The 16,795-nt window shown below is 40.9% G+C and overlaps 1 protein-coding gene and 1 non-coding gene across 3 annotated transcripts in view; both read left to right on the plus strand.

The window, feature by feature from the left end:
• Hmox2 (heme oxygenase 2) overlaps positions 1 to 16,795 on the plus strand; it is a 29,212-nt gene that overhangs the window by 5,876 nt on the left and 6,541 nt on the right. The window lies entirely within an intron of this gene.
• On the plus strand, positions 11,565 to 11,669 carry LOC120887773 (U6 spliceosomal RNA). Its single transcript, XR_005731099.1, has one exon. It is a non-coding gene; the product is annotated as a U6 spliceosomal RNA (small nuclear RNA).

Consider the following 16,795-nt stretch of genomic DNA (forward strand, 5'->3'; position numbering starts at 1 on the left):
GTTCTGCAGCCCCAATCCCTTGTTATTATTTATATTCTTGATGACTGCCATTCTGACTAGTATAAGATGAAATCTCAGGAGTTTTGATTTGCATTTCCTTAATTGCTAAAGATGTTGAACATTTTTTCATGTATTGACCATTTACATTTCTTTTTTTTAGAAGTGTCGTTGAATTCATTTGCTCATTTATTAATTGGTTTATTTGATTTTTTGGTGTACTCTTTGTGGGGGTACTAGGTATTGAATCGGGGGCACTCAACCACTGAGCCACATCCCCAGCCCAGTTTTGTGTTATATTTAGAGACAGGGCCACACTGAGTTGCTTAGCGCCTCGACATTGCTGAGACTGGCTTTGAACTCACGATCCTCCAGTCTCAGCCTCCCAAACTGCTGGGATTACAGGTGTGTGCCACCATGCCTGGCTGGTGTAAGTTTTTTTGAGCTCTTTATGTAGTGTAGATATTAATCTTCTGTCAAAAGAGTAGCTAGCAAAGATTTTCTCCTATTCTGTGGATTCTCTTGTCACATTCCTAATTGTTTCCTTTGCTGTGTTGTAAGCTTCCCTTTATTTGCTTTATGTATTAGCCTTCTGTATAACATTTTGTCTGATAAAAGGCTTGAGTAATACCTCTTACCACCCTGGAAAGCCTGCTTCTCTACTTTCCCTGGTGTATGAACTATTGGATAGTTGCCCTCCCCATCTTGTCTACCTACTTTTTTTTTTTTTTTTAGCTATTCATTGTTGCCTATTGATCAAGTCTTCAGTTGATAGTTGATATTCTGGGCTGTTTGAATTTCCCCTTGGTAATGATTAATGGAAATAATTTACTGAAAAGAAAAAAATAACACCACCCTCCTAGCAGTTTATCAGCATAAAACTGAATTAAGTTCTTCTTCCATGTTCTTCAACTAGGCAGTGCCCACAAACAAGCACATTAAGTTACATTTAATTCCCAATTTAATTACCCCAATTTGGGGTAATTTTTAGGAATTGAATTCTTGGGAATTATAAAAATTATAATTAATTATAGTTATAAAAAATTATACTCTTGGAAATTAAATCCAATTTCTGATACTGCTCCCACCGCCGCCGCAAGAAAAAAAGATGGGGCCTGGGAATATAGTTTAATGATAGAGTGCTGTTAGGTTCACTGCCTAGTACAAACAAAAAAGGTAGTATAGTGTCCTCCTACTAATCGGCTTTCAGAGACCTTAGAACAAAATCTGAAACGTGCTCTGCCTTATGTGTGGAATCTGGTTTAAAATCAATTAATGGAATATTTCTCCTTCAAATAGGAAACAATGAATTCAAGCACAGAGAACCACATGTTTGATTCACCCATAAGACCATGTATTTATTGTTTATTGCAGAACTGGGGATTAAATGCAGGACCTGGTACATACTAGGCAAGTACTCTACCACTGAGCTGCTTCCTTTTCAAATGTTGCTAAATTGACTAGGCTGACCTTGAATTTGTGATCCTTCTCCTTCAAACTTCTGAGCAGTTTGAGATTATAGGCATGTTTCACTTCTGGCCCTACAAGCTCATTCTTTTTTGTTTGTTTTTGATTTTGTGTGTATGTGTGTGTGTATGTGTGTGTGTATGTGTTTCCCCCAGGATTGAACCCAGGGGCACTTAATTACTGAGCCATACCCCAGCCCTATTTTAATATTATTTAAGAGTTAAGGTCTCACTAAATTGCTTAGAGCCTCACTAAATTGCTATGCTAGCTTTGAATTTGTGATTCTCCTGCTTTAGCCTCTTGAGCCCCTGGGATTACAGGCATGCACCACTATGCTTGGCTACAAGGCCATTTTTATCCCCCACCATCCATTCACGTTTCTTCTGTAGAAATTTTTGCCATAAATGCTGCTCAGGGAAATGCTTGCTCGCTAGCCAGCTGTTTTCTTTATTTCTGGGATTCATCTTTAGTTGTTCGCTGTCATCAGCTCTGTGAGAGTGCCTCAATTTTGATAATACTTAGCATTCTTGAACTCACTTATTCACTTAGGAAACTCTAGCTATGTGCTCTGTGTTGGATGATAGGAGACTCAGGTGAATGAGCTGTAATCTGGAAAACAAACATGTAAACAAAAAAGTATAACAGGATATAAGTGCTAGATCATGAAGGGCTTACTTTGGTAGCTTTCAATATAATATCAAACCACCAAGATTATCCCTGATATTGTTTTCTAGAATTTATTTTTAGTATCAACACAAGCTTTTTTTTTTTCCCCCCCCTTTTTTTTTCTTTTGAGAAAATACAGCAAGGAATATAGGAGTTACTCTTAACTGAAATAAGGGAGACTCAGAACTTTTCTGCTCTCCCTCCTGCTGGCTGAGAATGAACTCATTGGAGTTCCAGGAAGGCCTACAACTATGTAGCAGCAAGAACTAAGACCTGAGAAGCAGAACTAAATCTTATAATTCTTGGCTTACTTTCAGTCAGACACCAGACTGATAAATGATTGGTTTCTCCAGTTTTAAGTTCTATCTCATCAATAAATCAGTAATCATAGGTTTAACTTCTAGTGATCCCAACACAAATGAGGACTATCCCCAGGAAGGCTTTGTGACCCTTTTCATTGTCCCTGTGGGCAATGCCATGTTGCTCCACCTACTAACATTCTTAGAAATCAGGCCCTGTGTGGTGGCACACACCTGTAATCCCAGCGGTTCAGGAGGCTGAGGCAGTATGATCATGAGTTCAAAGCCAGTCTTAGAAACTTAGTGAGGCCCTAAGTAACTTAGTAAGATCCTGTCTCTAAATAAAATATAAAAAGGGAGATGTGACTTAGCGTTTAAGCGCTCCTGGATTTAATCCCCAGTAGCCCCCTCCCCCCAAAAAAAAAGAAAAGAAAGAAATATGTAAAGCCAGGAACTATGCATTTATTTAATTTTCATAACAATGTTCAGAATTGTTATTACAAAGAAAAGAAATCTGAGAAATTAAGTAACAGGTCCAAGGCCACCCTGGTACATGGTTTGCTCTCAGTTGCACATGTCAGGAACCTGTGCCTTAACTATGTCTGTGTGTTGCCTCTTGGTCTCAGTGTGATTGGAATAGTTCTCTTGGCTGGCTCAGCTCAGTTAACTTTCGTTTGGTGCCCACCACTTGTCAGGCTCTAAAGATATCACAACTCAGTACATGATTCAGTTCTTGTGTGTTGTAATAACATGTTAGTATTGTGCTATACAGAAAGAATTTCTGGGGGCTGGGGATGTGGCTCAAGCGGTAGCGTGCTTGCCTGGCATGCATGCGGCCCAGGTTCGATCCTCAGCACCACATACAAACAAGGATGTTGTGTCTGCCGAAAACTAAAAAATAAATATTAAAATTCTCTCTCTCTCTCTCCCTCTCTCACACCTCTCTTTTAAAAAACAAAAAAACAAAGAATTTCTGTACAAATCCCTGCTATTAGACTTGTTGAACCCATTTTCTAGAAACTTTCAGATGGAGAGATTCAGTCTCATGATGTAGGATGTATAATACAGATATTTAAATATGTATCTAAATTAATAGCCACATGTAGCATTCATACAGTTAGTGCTAAGTGACCATTGGGATGGGGAAGCCATGTTGTGGGAATTTCCTTTTTTTTTCTCCTATTGGTGGGGAAGTAAAGAACTACTCTGTCTTGCACTGGGAAAGTCCAGTAGCTGATATCTTGGTCCCCTGCCAACGCAGACACAAGTCTATGTGTGTGGAAGTTTCTCACATGAACGAAGCAGTACCTCTTCTCCTAGAGGACTTCAGAAAGGAGCTGGAGCATCTAGAAAGCTTTCTTAGAAAGTTAGTGGAAATTCTTTTTGCTAAGTAATCACTGTGTCACTTTGATTTTCTGCCTTTTAAGTATAATTATGAGATGTGTCACATGTAATTCGTTATTAACAGTGAAGTTTATAAATGCTTTCTCTTTAAAAAGAACTCTAATTGGCTTAGCAATTATCCTTGTGTGCCTACTCTCACTCTGAGAGGCTTTTTAGAGTAGAAGAAAGGACTCCTATTATAGCTAACTGTTGGTTATTCCAGGTCTCCTATAGAACATTTTTTTCTATGCTCTAGGACCTGGCTGTTTCTATGGGACATTGTCATTCATGTATAAATCAGGGCCTATCTTCTGAGGGAGGAAAACAGTTGGGGATCCCCCATTCCTAGGAATTGTGGATACCTGTTCATTAAGATAAGGAATCAGAAGGTAAAATGGGAGCAAACTGACTGCTGTATTTCCCTCAGTGCTCTTCAGTACAGTGCCTGCTAGTAGTGCTAGGAAAGGACTGGACTTCTCTGTCTTGAACTGGGAAAGTCCAGTAGCTGGTCCCCTGCCAACACAGACCAAGTCTATGTTGGACATGCCAGCTATTTGAAGTTATTGGTCCGTGGTCTAGGAATCCTTGTACTCACTCCTCATCACCAGATTCTGAACAATTACTGTGAAGAAACATGGGAATAATACCTAACTCTGTAGACTTGTGGAAACATGTAAAGATCCCTTACAGCGCCAAAGTGAGAAATTGGAGCCACCTCATTTAGTTGACCAAAACTTGTCCTGTATTGCTAATCTTAAAGGAAGTTTCTGTTAACATATTTCTATCACAACTATTTCCAGGGCAACATACATTTTCAGAGGCAGAAAGACACAGGAATGACATAATTCCACATTCTTAAAGCCAGATCTTCTATTTCTCTGTAGTTACTCTGGTGATGGGTGCTATAGAGATATGTAGACCCTATTGTGACTCCCTGTTGGTGCCCTGTCCCAGAGCCCCTGGCTTCATTTTCCATCAAGGTCTGGGAGGCTTAACTGCCTCTTTCTAGCACTGAGTGCTGGCTTGTTCCATCTTCCCCCTTGGGATCAGCCTTGGGCTGCCCTATCAGTTAACAAAAGTAAACCTCACCAGGGAACAATCTTCTCAGTGTAATCTGAGTGAGCCAAGGTAAGTCTTTTGAGGACAGGAAGAATTTGCTCTGAAAATTAATTAATTAATTAATTTTGCATGCTGGGTATTGAACCCAGGGCCTTGCACATGCTAGGCAAGCACCCTACCACTGAATTCCAGACCAGCTATGATTCTTTAAATGGAGCCTAAGCACTTATTTCTTAGAAATGACAGGACTATTCTTATTATTTTTTTTGAGAGAGTGAGACAGGGGGGAGAGAGAGAGAAATTTTAATATTTATTTCTTAGTTCTCGTGGACACAACATCTTTGCTGGTATGTGGTGCTGGGGATCGAACCCGGGCCGCACGCATGCCAGGCAAGCGCGCTACCGCTTGAGCCACATCCTCAGCCCAGGACTATTCTCATTTTTCATACTAAAACAATAAATCACATGCCCTGGTTAAATTCCTACACTGTGAGAATAAATGCTGTGTGGTGAGGGAGCTTCCAAAGCCTGTAGTTTCTTTTCTTTTTTTAATTTTTTTAAGAGAGAGAGAGAGAGAGAGAGAGAGAGAGAATTTTTTTTTAAAGAGTGAGAGAGGAGAGAGAGAGAGAGAGAGAGAAATTTTAATATTTATTTTTTAGTTCTCGGCGGACATAACATCTTTGTTGGTATGTGGTGCTGAGGATCGAACCCAGGCCGCACGCATGCCAGGCGAGCGGGCTACCGCTTGAGCCACATTCCCAGCCCAGGACTATTCTTATTTTTCATACTAAAACAATAAATCACATGCCCTGGTTAAATTCCTACACTGTGAGAATAAATGCTGTGTGGTGAGGGAGCTTCCAAAGCCTGTAGTTTCTTTTCTTTTCTTTTTTTAATTTTTTTAAGAGAGAGAGAGAGAATTTTTAATATTTATTTTTTAGTTTTTGGCGGACACAACATCTTTGTATGAAGTGCTGAGGATCGAACCCAGGCCGCACGCATGCCAGGCGAGCGTGCTACCACTTGAGTCACATCCCCAGCTCCAGCCTGTAGTTTCCATATGGCTAGTATTCTGTGGTGATACCCCACTCATTTCAGTGCATGAACCAGTAAGAATTTGTTGGAGACATAGGAGGAATCACTTTGCATTTAAAATGACTCAGGTTTAGTCCCAACTTGACTTTTCACTTCTGAGAAACTTTATTTTATTTTATTTTTTTAAAGAGAGAGAGAGAGAGAGAATTTTAATATTTATTTTTTAGTTTTTGGCGGACACAACATCTTTGTTGGTATGTGGTGCTAAGGATCGAACCCGGGCCGCACGCTCACCAGGCAAGCGCGCTACCACTTGAGCCACATCCCCAGCCCTCTGAGAGACTTTAACTCTGTTAATTTTCTTGATCTTAGTTCTCTCTCTCTCTCTCTCTCTCTCTCTCTCTCTCTCTCTCTCTTTTTAGTTTAGATGGATGCAATATCTATAGTGCTGAGAATCAAACCAAGTGCCTCACACTTGCTTGGCAAGCACTGTATCACTGAGCCACAACCCCAACCCTTGATCTTAGTTCTTAATAGTACCCAGGTCTATCACACTTGTAGTTGGTGCTATCTTCTGCCTCAACCCCTTTTGCCTTTTGCTCAGAAGGAATAGCTTCTAATGCTTAAAATTGGTTGTAAAGAGAAAAGTACCTGGGAGCTGACTGCCCATCTAGGTTCTGCACAATGAAAATTCAGCAGAAGGGCTGGGGATGTGGCTCAAGCAGCCTGGGTGCGATCCTCAGCACCACATACAAATAAACATGTTGTGTCCACCTAAAACTAAAAAATAAATATTTTTTTTTAATTTTTTTTTTAAGAGAGAGAGAGACAGAATGAATATTTATTTTTTAGTTTTCAGTGGACACAACATCTTTGTTTATATGTGGTGCTCAGGATCGAACCCGGGCTGCACGCAGGCCAGGCGAGTGCGCTACCGCTTGAGCCACATCCCCAGCCCTAAAAAATAAATATTAAAAAATTCTCTCTCAAAAAAAAAAAAAAAAAAGAAAATTCAGCAGAAGCATTTTCCCCTGTTGCAGGTCTGGGGATTGCAAGTGGGGACACTCCGTCACTGAGCTATATCCCTAGTCCTTTTTATATTTTCATTTTGATTATTTTTATTCCTTTTCATTTGTTTAATTGTTTATAATTTTGATATTTTGATGCAGGGTCTTGCGAAGTTGCCCAGGCTGGCCTCAAAGTTACAATCCTCTTGTCTTAGCCTCCTGGGTAGCTTGAACCACAGGCATGTGCCACTGTTCTCAGCCTTATACCTCTTATGAGACTAAAATGTCTTTGTCTTTTTAGTTCCAAGACCCATTCCTTGCACACAGGGGTGAATCTTGTATTTATTTTATTTCATTTGTAGTAAGAAGGCTCTCTCTCTCTCTCTCTCTCTCTCTCTCTCTCTCTCTCTCTCTCTCTCTCTCTCTCTCTCTGTTGTTGTGCTGGGTGTTTTCAGTTTCACATCTTGTCTTTTAGTGTCTGCTTTGACTGCTTGCTAGGTTATATTTGGACATGCTCAAGATGAACATACCTACCCACTCCCAATTTAGAAAATGCCTGCTGGGGGAGTCTTGGACTTCCTGAACTGATGTTAGTTAGTTTGTTTGTTTGTTGTTATAGATGGACAGAATGCCTTTATCTTGATTATTTTTATGTGGTGCTGAGGATTGAACCCAGTTCCTCATGCATGCCAGGCAGGCGCTCTTTCACTGAGCTACAGCCCCAGCCCTGATGTCAGTTTTTTTGAGGTTGTTGACTTTAGACTGATTGACAATTTTTATGTTTTGTAAGAAGTGCTAGGGAGCGCTGGGGTTGTGGCTCAGTGGTAGAGTGCTTGCCTAGCATGTGCGAGGCCCTGGGTTCAATCTTCAGCACCACATTAAATAAATAAATAAATAAAATAAAGGTATTGTGTCTAACTACAACTTAAAAAAAAAAAAAGTGCTAGGGATCCATCCAACCCAGGGCCTGAGGAAAGTGCTCTACAACTTAGCTGCATCCCCAGTCTGATGGTTATTTTGCTTCATCCTTGCTTTTTGCTCACATTTGCAAGTGTATATTTAATAAATCTGATTCCAGTATTTTTTGGTCCCTGCAGTCAGTCCCCACTTTCCCAGGATTTCCTGTCTGATCTTCTTCATTGAGACATTAATAGGGCTGGGGATGTGGCTCAAGCAGTAGCGTGCTCGCCTGGCATGCGTGCGGCCCGGGTTGGATCCTCAGCACCACATACCAACAAAGATGTTGTGTCCGCCGAGAACTAAAAAATAAATATTAAAAAATTCTCTCTTTCTCTCTCTCTCTCTCTCTCTCTCCTCTCTCTCTCTCTCTTTAAAAAAAAAAAAAGACATTAATAGTCATTGGTTGAGAGGCTGGGATTGTGGCTCAGCGGTAGAGCACTCGCCTCACATGTGAGATCCTGGGTTTGATCCTCAACACCACATAAAAATAAATAAGTGAAATAAATATATTGTGTCCAACTATAACTAAAAAAATAAATATTTAAAAAAATAGTCATTGGTTGAATGAATTGTGGGATTGAATTCCTACAGTGATTGAAAAGAAAGGGGTGAGGCTTGTGTATAAGATTTCCTGAGGAGTGGTGGTACCAGAGTTCAGAGGAGTCTTCAGGCCATTTAGTTTAGAAACTCAGCAGCTTTTGACCTAGATGATGTAGTTTTGAGAGGCCCCTGTTATCTATCAAGACTTTTTTGCATTAGAGCTGATTCAGGCCTGTCTACTGCTCCCAACATCCTGCTCTCAGCCAGCTTTGAGTAGCACCTGTAGTGTGGGTATTTTAGCCTGTAGTGGTCAACTGGCTCATCTGGTACGACCTGCCTAGAATTATCTGAATTCTCTAAATTTCTAATTCTTCCTCAGCATTTCATAGTCACCCAGCTACTTGTTCTCACCAGTGACTTTCTCAGTAAGAGAGCTACATTTGAGACAACATTGCATTCTTGAAACACTGTAATGCCCATTAGTTTACTTAGTCCTTCTGTATCCTTGAGAAGGTAAAGTGAAGAGTTTTATTACTAGTTTTATGGATGAGGAAACTCAGGTTTCAGGAGGTTATGATTTATATACTCTCAAATATACTCTCAGGAGCTACTTAATATTAGGACTTCAGATGGCAAGCACAAATTTTTCTTTCTTTTTAGGGGGAAGGGGGATTATTAAGGATTTAATCCAGGAGCAGTTTACCACTGAGCCACAATCCTCAGCCTTTTTTAATTTTGATACAGGGTCTCACTGAGTTGCTTAGGGCCTTGCTAGGTTGCTGAGGCTGGGCTAAGAGCCTCCTTTTTCAGCCTCTGAGCTGCTGGGATTACAGGCATGCACCACTGTGCCTGGCTTAAACCCAAATTTTTTGGCTCTAAAGACCATGTTATTTTTGCAGGGCCAAGCTGCCTTCCCATTTCTGAAGGCAAGTTGGGTTTCTAGCAATAATTAGGAGTAAGTGGGAACCCAGAAATTAATCCAGTAAAGTGATAGTGATAGTGAGCTTTTCCCTTCCACTCCAGATATTCCAGCTTGCTTGAAGTCTGAGACAGGGCAGGGCCTGCCTGGTGTTTGTTTACCTAAAGCAGAAAACAGGTCACAACCTCTTCTGTACATCCATTTGCTAGATGGTATACAGAACTATCCCTTGTCTTGAGTTTACTTTAATCTTGGATTTTAAAGACCAGTCAGTTTTGGGCTGTGGGAAGAAAGCTGTACCAATGACCAGAGAGACTAAAATGATTGGAGGCCTCATTTCCTCCAAAGCTGGCTGAGAGTAGGAACCAGGGCCTGATGGAGTGCATTCTCTCATAGGCATACAGGTAAGGAGCAGCCTCACTGGGCAGTGGGTCAGAGGAAGTGCAACTGGGCCATGTGGAGGGGTCAGAAAGGTGCTGGGGAATTAGGGGCCAGACCTGATGTCAAGAGAGCTGGGGGAATTGTCTTGAGCAACTAATCAAAAAATAAATAAATAAATAAATAAATTTATAAGGGGGGAAAAAAAGAGCTGGGGGAGGGCAAGATATATAATGAGACCCTAGCTGGGCCCAAAGGGGTGAAAATGGCCTTGGCTAGCATAGAGACAATGCAAAATATAAACAATCAATAGTTAGAAAATTCAGGACCCCTTCCCCACTGCATCAAATAAAGCTTCTGTACAGCAAAGGAAACAGCAGCATGAAGTGACAGCTCACAGATTTGGTAGCAAATACTTGCAAATCATACATCAGAGGATAATATCCAAAGTATGTACCAAACTCAGACTCCTCCATATCAAGAGAACAAATAACCACATGTAAAAATGGATAAGGTTAGGCATGGTGGTGCACACTTCTAATCTTAGTGACTAGGGAGGCTGAGGGCAAAAGGATCCAAAGTTCAAGACCAGCTTCAACAATTAGTGAGACCCTGTCTCAAAAAGAACTGGGATGTAGTTCAGTGATAAAAATACTCCTGGATTCAATCCCAGTACCAAAAAATAAAGGAGTGGGGGTAAAAGACCCAGACAAACATTTTTCAAAAATATGTACAAATGGCTGCCAGATATATGAAGAAATGTTCAACATCACCAATCATCAGGGAAATGCAGATTAAAATTATAATGAGATATCATCTCACACTTGTTAGAATGACTAAAAGACAACAAGTGCTGGTGACAATGTGGAGAAAAGGGAACACCTGGAAGGAATACAAATAGGTATAGCCTTTGGAAAACAGTATGAAAGTTCCTCCAAAACTAAAAATAGAATAACCATATGTTCCAGCAGTCCCTTTACTTGGTATATATCTAAAAGAAATGAAAAATATTATGTCAAAGAATACCTGCATTCTGGGGGTTTATTGCAACATTATTCATAATAACCAAGATTTGGAAACAACTTAAGTATCCATCAGCTGATAAATGAATAAAAATAAAATGGGAGGTGCATGCACCAGGCAGTTCTATTCAGCTTTAAAAAAGAATAATATTTTGTCATTTACAGCAACATGGATGAATCTATAGAGGACATAATGCTAAGTGAAATTAGCAAGCCACAAAACAACTTCCTGATCCCACTTACACCTGAATTGTAAAAAACAAGTCAGACTCATAGAAGTAAAGAGAAGAAAGATGGTCACCAGGTGGGGAGATGGAAAAAGATAGACAAAACGTTGCTGGATGAGGTGGCGCACGCCTGTAATCCCAGTGGCCCAGGAGGCCAAGGCAGGAGGATCACGAGTTCAAAGCCAGCTCCAGCAAAAGTGAGGTGCTAAGCAACTCAGTGAGATTCTGTCTCTGAATAAAATACAAAATAGGGCTATGGATGTGGTTCAGTGGGCATGTGCCCCTGAATTCAATCTCTGGTAACCCTACCTCCCACCCCACCCCCACACAAAAAAAAAGAATGACAAAATGTTGGTCAAAGAGTAGAAATTTTTGTTAGGAAGATTAAGTCTGGGGATCTGTTGCACAACAAGGTGACTATAGTTTAATGTGTATTTCAAAATTATTAAAAAAATTAAAAGTAGAGTTTTTGTTTTTACCATAAAGAAATAATATAAGCTGGGTGCAGTGGCACACAGCTGCTACTCAGTAGAATCAAAAAGTTAGAGGCCAGCTTCACAACTTAGGAAGACCCTACCTCAAAATGAAATAAGAAAGACTGGAAGGTGCTTGCTTCAGCAGGACATATACTAAAAAATTGGAGAAATACAGAGAAGATTAGCATGGCCCCTGCACAAGGATGACACATTCATGAAGCAGTTTATATTTTGCACAGTGAAGAAAATGAATAGACAATTCATGTGCATTTTTTTTGTGTGTGTGTGCTTAAATAAAACTACCAAAAAAAAAAAAAAAAAAAAAAAAAAAACAAACAAAAAACCTGGAGGTGCAATTTAGTGATTAGAGTGCTTGCCTAGCATGCAGGATACCTGGGTTCAATCCCAAGCACTACCAAAACCAAAAAGAGTTATTTGTTGTTACAACATAAAACTTTCATTTAGCTAGTCTCTTTAGACATTCTGTTTGTGCATTGCAACAGTTATAACTCAAGTTGGAGGCTCCCTGTGGTGCTGGACATGATGTTGGACCCTGATAAATTTGAGTCTGAGAAAAATCTTTTTTTTTTTAAGAGAGAGAGAGAGAATTTTTTAATATTTATTTTCTAGTTTTCGGCGGACACAACATCTTTGTATGTGGTGCTGAGGATCGAACCCGGGCCGCACGCACACCAGGTGACTGCGCTACTGCTTGAGCCACATCCCCAGCCCCTGAGGAAAATCTTGATCTGTTTTTTAGAAAGTTTCTAGTTTAACTGAGGAAACAGGATGATATTCATCTCATGTAGTGATATGGTGCCAGTTTTGTATAGGAGTTCCAATTTTGTATAGGAATTCTGAGCTGTGGACACCCTTCTAGGAAGCAGACAAGGGACTCCCACCAGTGCAATGGTATGAATCCTGACGTTTTGCTGTAAGCCATACCACAAGAAAGGAACCAGTAGCAGAAGTCTCTGAGCAGCCACTTAGCCTTCCTTTGAATGTGCATGTCATGAGCATCAGCTGGTCCCTGTTGTCAGTATCCTGTGAGTCAGAGGCTTGCCAGCATTGTTCTAGAACTCCAGGGAGCAGGTCACCCTGCCATCCCTTTCCTTCTGTTCTGGCTGAGCTCAGCAACCTGTTCCCTTCCTTTAGTTGCAGTTTCTCCAGGGCAAAGAAAAAGAAGTGTTTATTGTGCTTCTTGGATCTCTAGATGGGAAATGAATCATAACATGCTCCTTAGATTATTTCTGCCTGGCTGCTGTGCCTTGAGCTACTTGACCTTGTGAAATTTTCTGGACTTGCAACTCCAGGAAGGAGGATTCTTCAAACAATGTATGTGTGGCTTCAGAAGCCCTAGTGCCCTGAGATTGGAATTTACCAGGAGTAAAGGCTTTGATATGAGTATTCTGCATCTGCTGGGCTGGTCTAACAGGAACTCACCATGATAGGAACTTGCCGCTTTGGTCAGAATAGGTGTTAGAATGAGAATTAGCTGTCCAAGCAAATAGCTAGGATTATATAGATAAATATGGAGTAGAGGAGGTAAATTTTACAGAGGATCATGATTTTCTGAAATGGGAAAGAGGGCAGAGTGACCTTTCTGCCATTGGTAATATCAAAGGGGGGTTCAGGGTTGACTTCCTGTTGATTAGTTAGTGCAGGTCAGACCTTAGCTGGTTTGCTTGGACAGTTCTTTTCTGGGCTCACTTCCCTTTCATTCCCTATAGTTTTGTTCCCTTTCCTCCCTATTTCCCCTATTCTTTCCAAGAAAATCGGGTTACTTATATGGCTAAGAAGCCCAACAAAAAGAAAAAAGATCTTATAGCTTTCCAAATTCCCTTCCTGTTATTGTCAGCATACTTACCTAATATATATATTTTTTTCCTAGTGGCCCTGGGAATTGAACTCAAGGGTACTCTACCACTGAGCTACATCCCCAGTTCTTTTTGTTTTTTTATCTTAACATAGGGTTTCACTAAGTTGCCTAGGGCCTCTCTAAGTTGCTGGGGCTGGCAGCTCCCTGCCTCAGCCTCCTGGGTTGCTGGGATTGCACGTGTGCCTCTATACTGGTTTATATATTGTACGTTTGTACACAATTTTAGTCATTGTTTTAGATTTTTAAAAAATAAGTTTATATATGCTTTTCCCTGGGTGAATGCAACTAGTTCCTGACTTGTCAACTGGTCAGGGCTGTGCTAGCATTCCCTTGCTTACTTATTGCCCTTTGAGCATCCAAGCCTTTGCCATTAGACCATATGATTTGTTTTCTAACATAAGAGTGTGGCTGTTACTATTTTGATACAGATTATATGAATATTTCTCGGTGTATTTTCCAGAATGGAATTTATTCTTTTGTTTTTGAAGTGTGTTTTGGGGTAACTTCTTGTTGATAAGAAAGATTGAAGTATAGCTGGGCCATAGCACACACCTGTAATCTCAGCAGCTCTGGAGGCTAAGACAGGAGGATTGCAAGTTCAAGGCCAGTCTCAGCAACTTAGTGAGGATTTATGCAACTTAGTAAGACTCTGACTCAAAAAATAATAAGGTCTGGGAACAAAGCACAGTGGTAAATTACCACTAGGTTAATCCCCATTGTGCACCACCCCCACCAACGCAAAAAAAAAAAAAAAGGCCCTACATTTATAATTTGGCTCCCAATTTTCTACGAATTCCAGTGGTTCTTGCAAAGAAAAAAGGATTCAAGTGTAGAACTGGGCCAGACTGAGTTTGGACATGTATCTTTTCAGAGATTGAAGATAATTCTGTTTCCACTGTTGCAAGGTAGCCTCTTAGTGACATAAGACATGGCCACTCCCTTGAGAAAGAGTGAACAGCCACAGGGCCATGGTCACAGGCTGCCTGCCCTGGTGTGAACATGCTAACTAGTAGTGGAGAGCAGATTACTTTTTTAAAAATTTTTTAAATTTTTTTATTTTTTAGTTCTAGGTGGACACAATATCTTTGTTTTGTTTTTATGTGGTGCTGAGAATCGAACCCAGTGCCTCATGCATGTTAGGCGAGTACGCTACCACTTGAGCCACATCCCCAGCCCCAGCAGATTACTTTTTGCTATTGTTTTTTTGTTTGTGGTGCTGAGAATCAAAACCAGGGCCTCCTGCATGCTAGGCAAGTGCTCTACCACTGAACTATACCTCTGGCCCATTGCTGTTGTTTTAAACCTGTGTTGATGATATGCATGAGACTTTTTCCTTTTTTTTGACTTGGATTTTTTTCTTTTTACTCAAGTATTTATTAGAAGCTAGCATTTTTCAGGTTTTGGAGCTACAGTAGTGGAAAAGATAGCTGTGGTCTGGCCCCTGGGGCCAAAGTTTAGACTCTTGTGGGCTGGGTAGACAGAATTTGGGGCTGGCAAGTAGACAAGAGGTTGAAGAGTGTAAATGGCACAAATAAAGTGCTTCTCAGAAAAAGAAAATGCCAAAATGGGCACCAATGGAAGCCTCTCCCTTTTTTGGGGGGTACTAAGGATTGAACTCAGGGCCTCTCACATGCAAGGCAAATGTTCTACCAACTGAACTACATCCTAGTCCCTTGTATTTTTTTTTAAACATTTATTTTTTTAAGAAGTAGTTGAACACAATACCTTTATTTTGTTTTTTATTTTTATGTGGTGCTGAGGATCGAACCCAGGGCCTCACATGTGCTAGACGAGCATGCTACTGCTGGGCCACAACACCAGCCACTAGCCCCTTGTATTTTTTTGAGGCAGGGTTTTGCTAAGTTGCCCAGAGTAACCTGAATTTGTGATCCTCCTGCTTTAATCTGAATAGCTAAGTCCACAGGCATTCACCACCATTCCCCTTTTGTATTTTTAAGAAAGACCTTGTTGTTCAAATAGACTACATTCTCCCAGAGAATAAAACACAGATCAGATTTAATCATGTACACGGTCACTGTTGTGTGGCATAATTAGGTACACATAGTAGGAAGCTTACCTAAGTTACCACAGTTGGTAATCTGTGCACTTGCTATTGTCTTTGCTTCAACTATAAGCAGCTTGGGATCTGCAATACTTGGTGCCTGGCTGTTTTCTCAGTAGGGTAGTGGTGTCTAGAGGCCCTGGGACCCTTTGTGCCCCTCCCTCTTCTAGGCAGCCCACCATTCCCATCGTAACACCCCCTTCGCCTCTCTGCTGTCTGAGTACTCTGTGGCTGGAGGCACATCTTGGCTCTCAGAGTCTCCAGGGGTGTGGGGCATAGCTGTTCTTTTTTAAAAGTCTAAGTCACAGGCTGGGGATGTGGCTCAAGCGGTAGCACGCTTGCCTGGCATGCATGCGACCCGGGTTCGATCCTCAGCACCACATACAAACAAAGATGTTGTGTCCGCTGAAAACTAAAAAATAAAATATTAAAAATTCTCTCTCTCTCTCTTAAAAAAAAAGTCTAAGTCACACCTGTAATCCTGGCTACTCAGGAAGCTAAGGGAGGAGGATCCCAAGATCATGGCCAGCCTGGGCAAGTTAGTGAGCCCGTCTCTCAAAAAAATAAAATTAAATAAAAGGGCTGGGAATATAGTTCAGTGGGTTCAACCCCTAGCACTGTAAGCTGAGTTCGACACATGCCTGTAATCCCTGCAACTGAGGAGGGGCAGGTAGGCTGAGGCAGAAGGATCACAAGTTTGCCTGGGCAATTTAGTGAGACCCTGAGCAACTTAGGGAGACCCTGGCTAAAAACAAAAAGGTCTGGGAGTGTGACACAGCAATAGACGGCTTCTGGATTCAATCCCTAGTACTCCATCATCTCCAGTACTAGGGGGGAAAAGAAGTCTATACAAGAAGATAAATTGTGGAAAAGTTCTTAGAAGCACTTGTGTGGGGCTGAAGAATAAGTTCTGCAGCTGTTAAAAGCCTGCCTCAGTCCCTTCAAAAAAGGACACACAGCTGGATAGCCTCATTCCATCTGTGAACCTTCCCATTTCTGCATTTGTCGTAGTGTTCCTTGATCTGCAGACTCTATTGTTGGGGGTCCTTCTCCAGGAGACCTCTCCACATATCATTCCCCTTACTTGATAACTGCCTCCCTTTTCATTTTTCTAGACAATTCTGTGCACCATATAGTTCATCAGTATTATGCAGAAAGATGTGTCTACTTTGGATTCAAGAGACGGTTCCGTTTTCTTTTTTGCTATTTATTTTTTGAGCATTTTTGGCTATCACTAAATATCAGTCAAAATTCATTGTAGGGCTGTAGATGTAGCTTACTTGCTTCACATGTATGAGACCCTGGGTTTGATCCTCAGCACCACAAAATAAGTGAATGAATAAATAGAACTAAAGAAAATCACAGGTATAAGCAGTAACATTCACTGAGTGCTTACCACATAGCAGGCATTGTGCTTCT

Source organism: Ictidomys tridecemlineatus, chromosome 10 (genome assembly GCF_052094955.1).
Source record: "Ictidomys tridecemlineatus isolate mIctTri1 chromosome 10, mIctTri1.hap1, whole genome shotgun sequence".
Taxonomy (NCBI): domain Eukaryota; kingdom Metazoa; phylum Chordata; class Mammalia; order Rodentia; family Sciuridae; genus Ictidomys; species Ictidomys tridecemlineatus.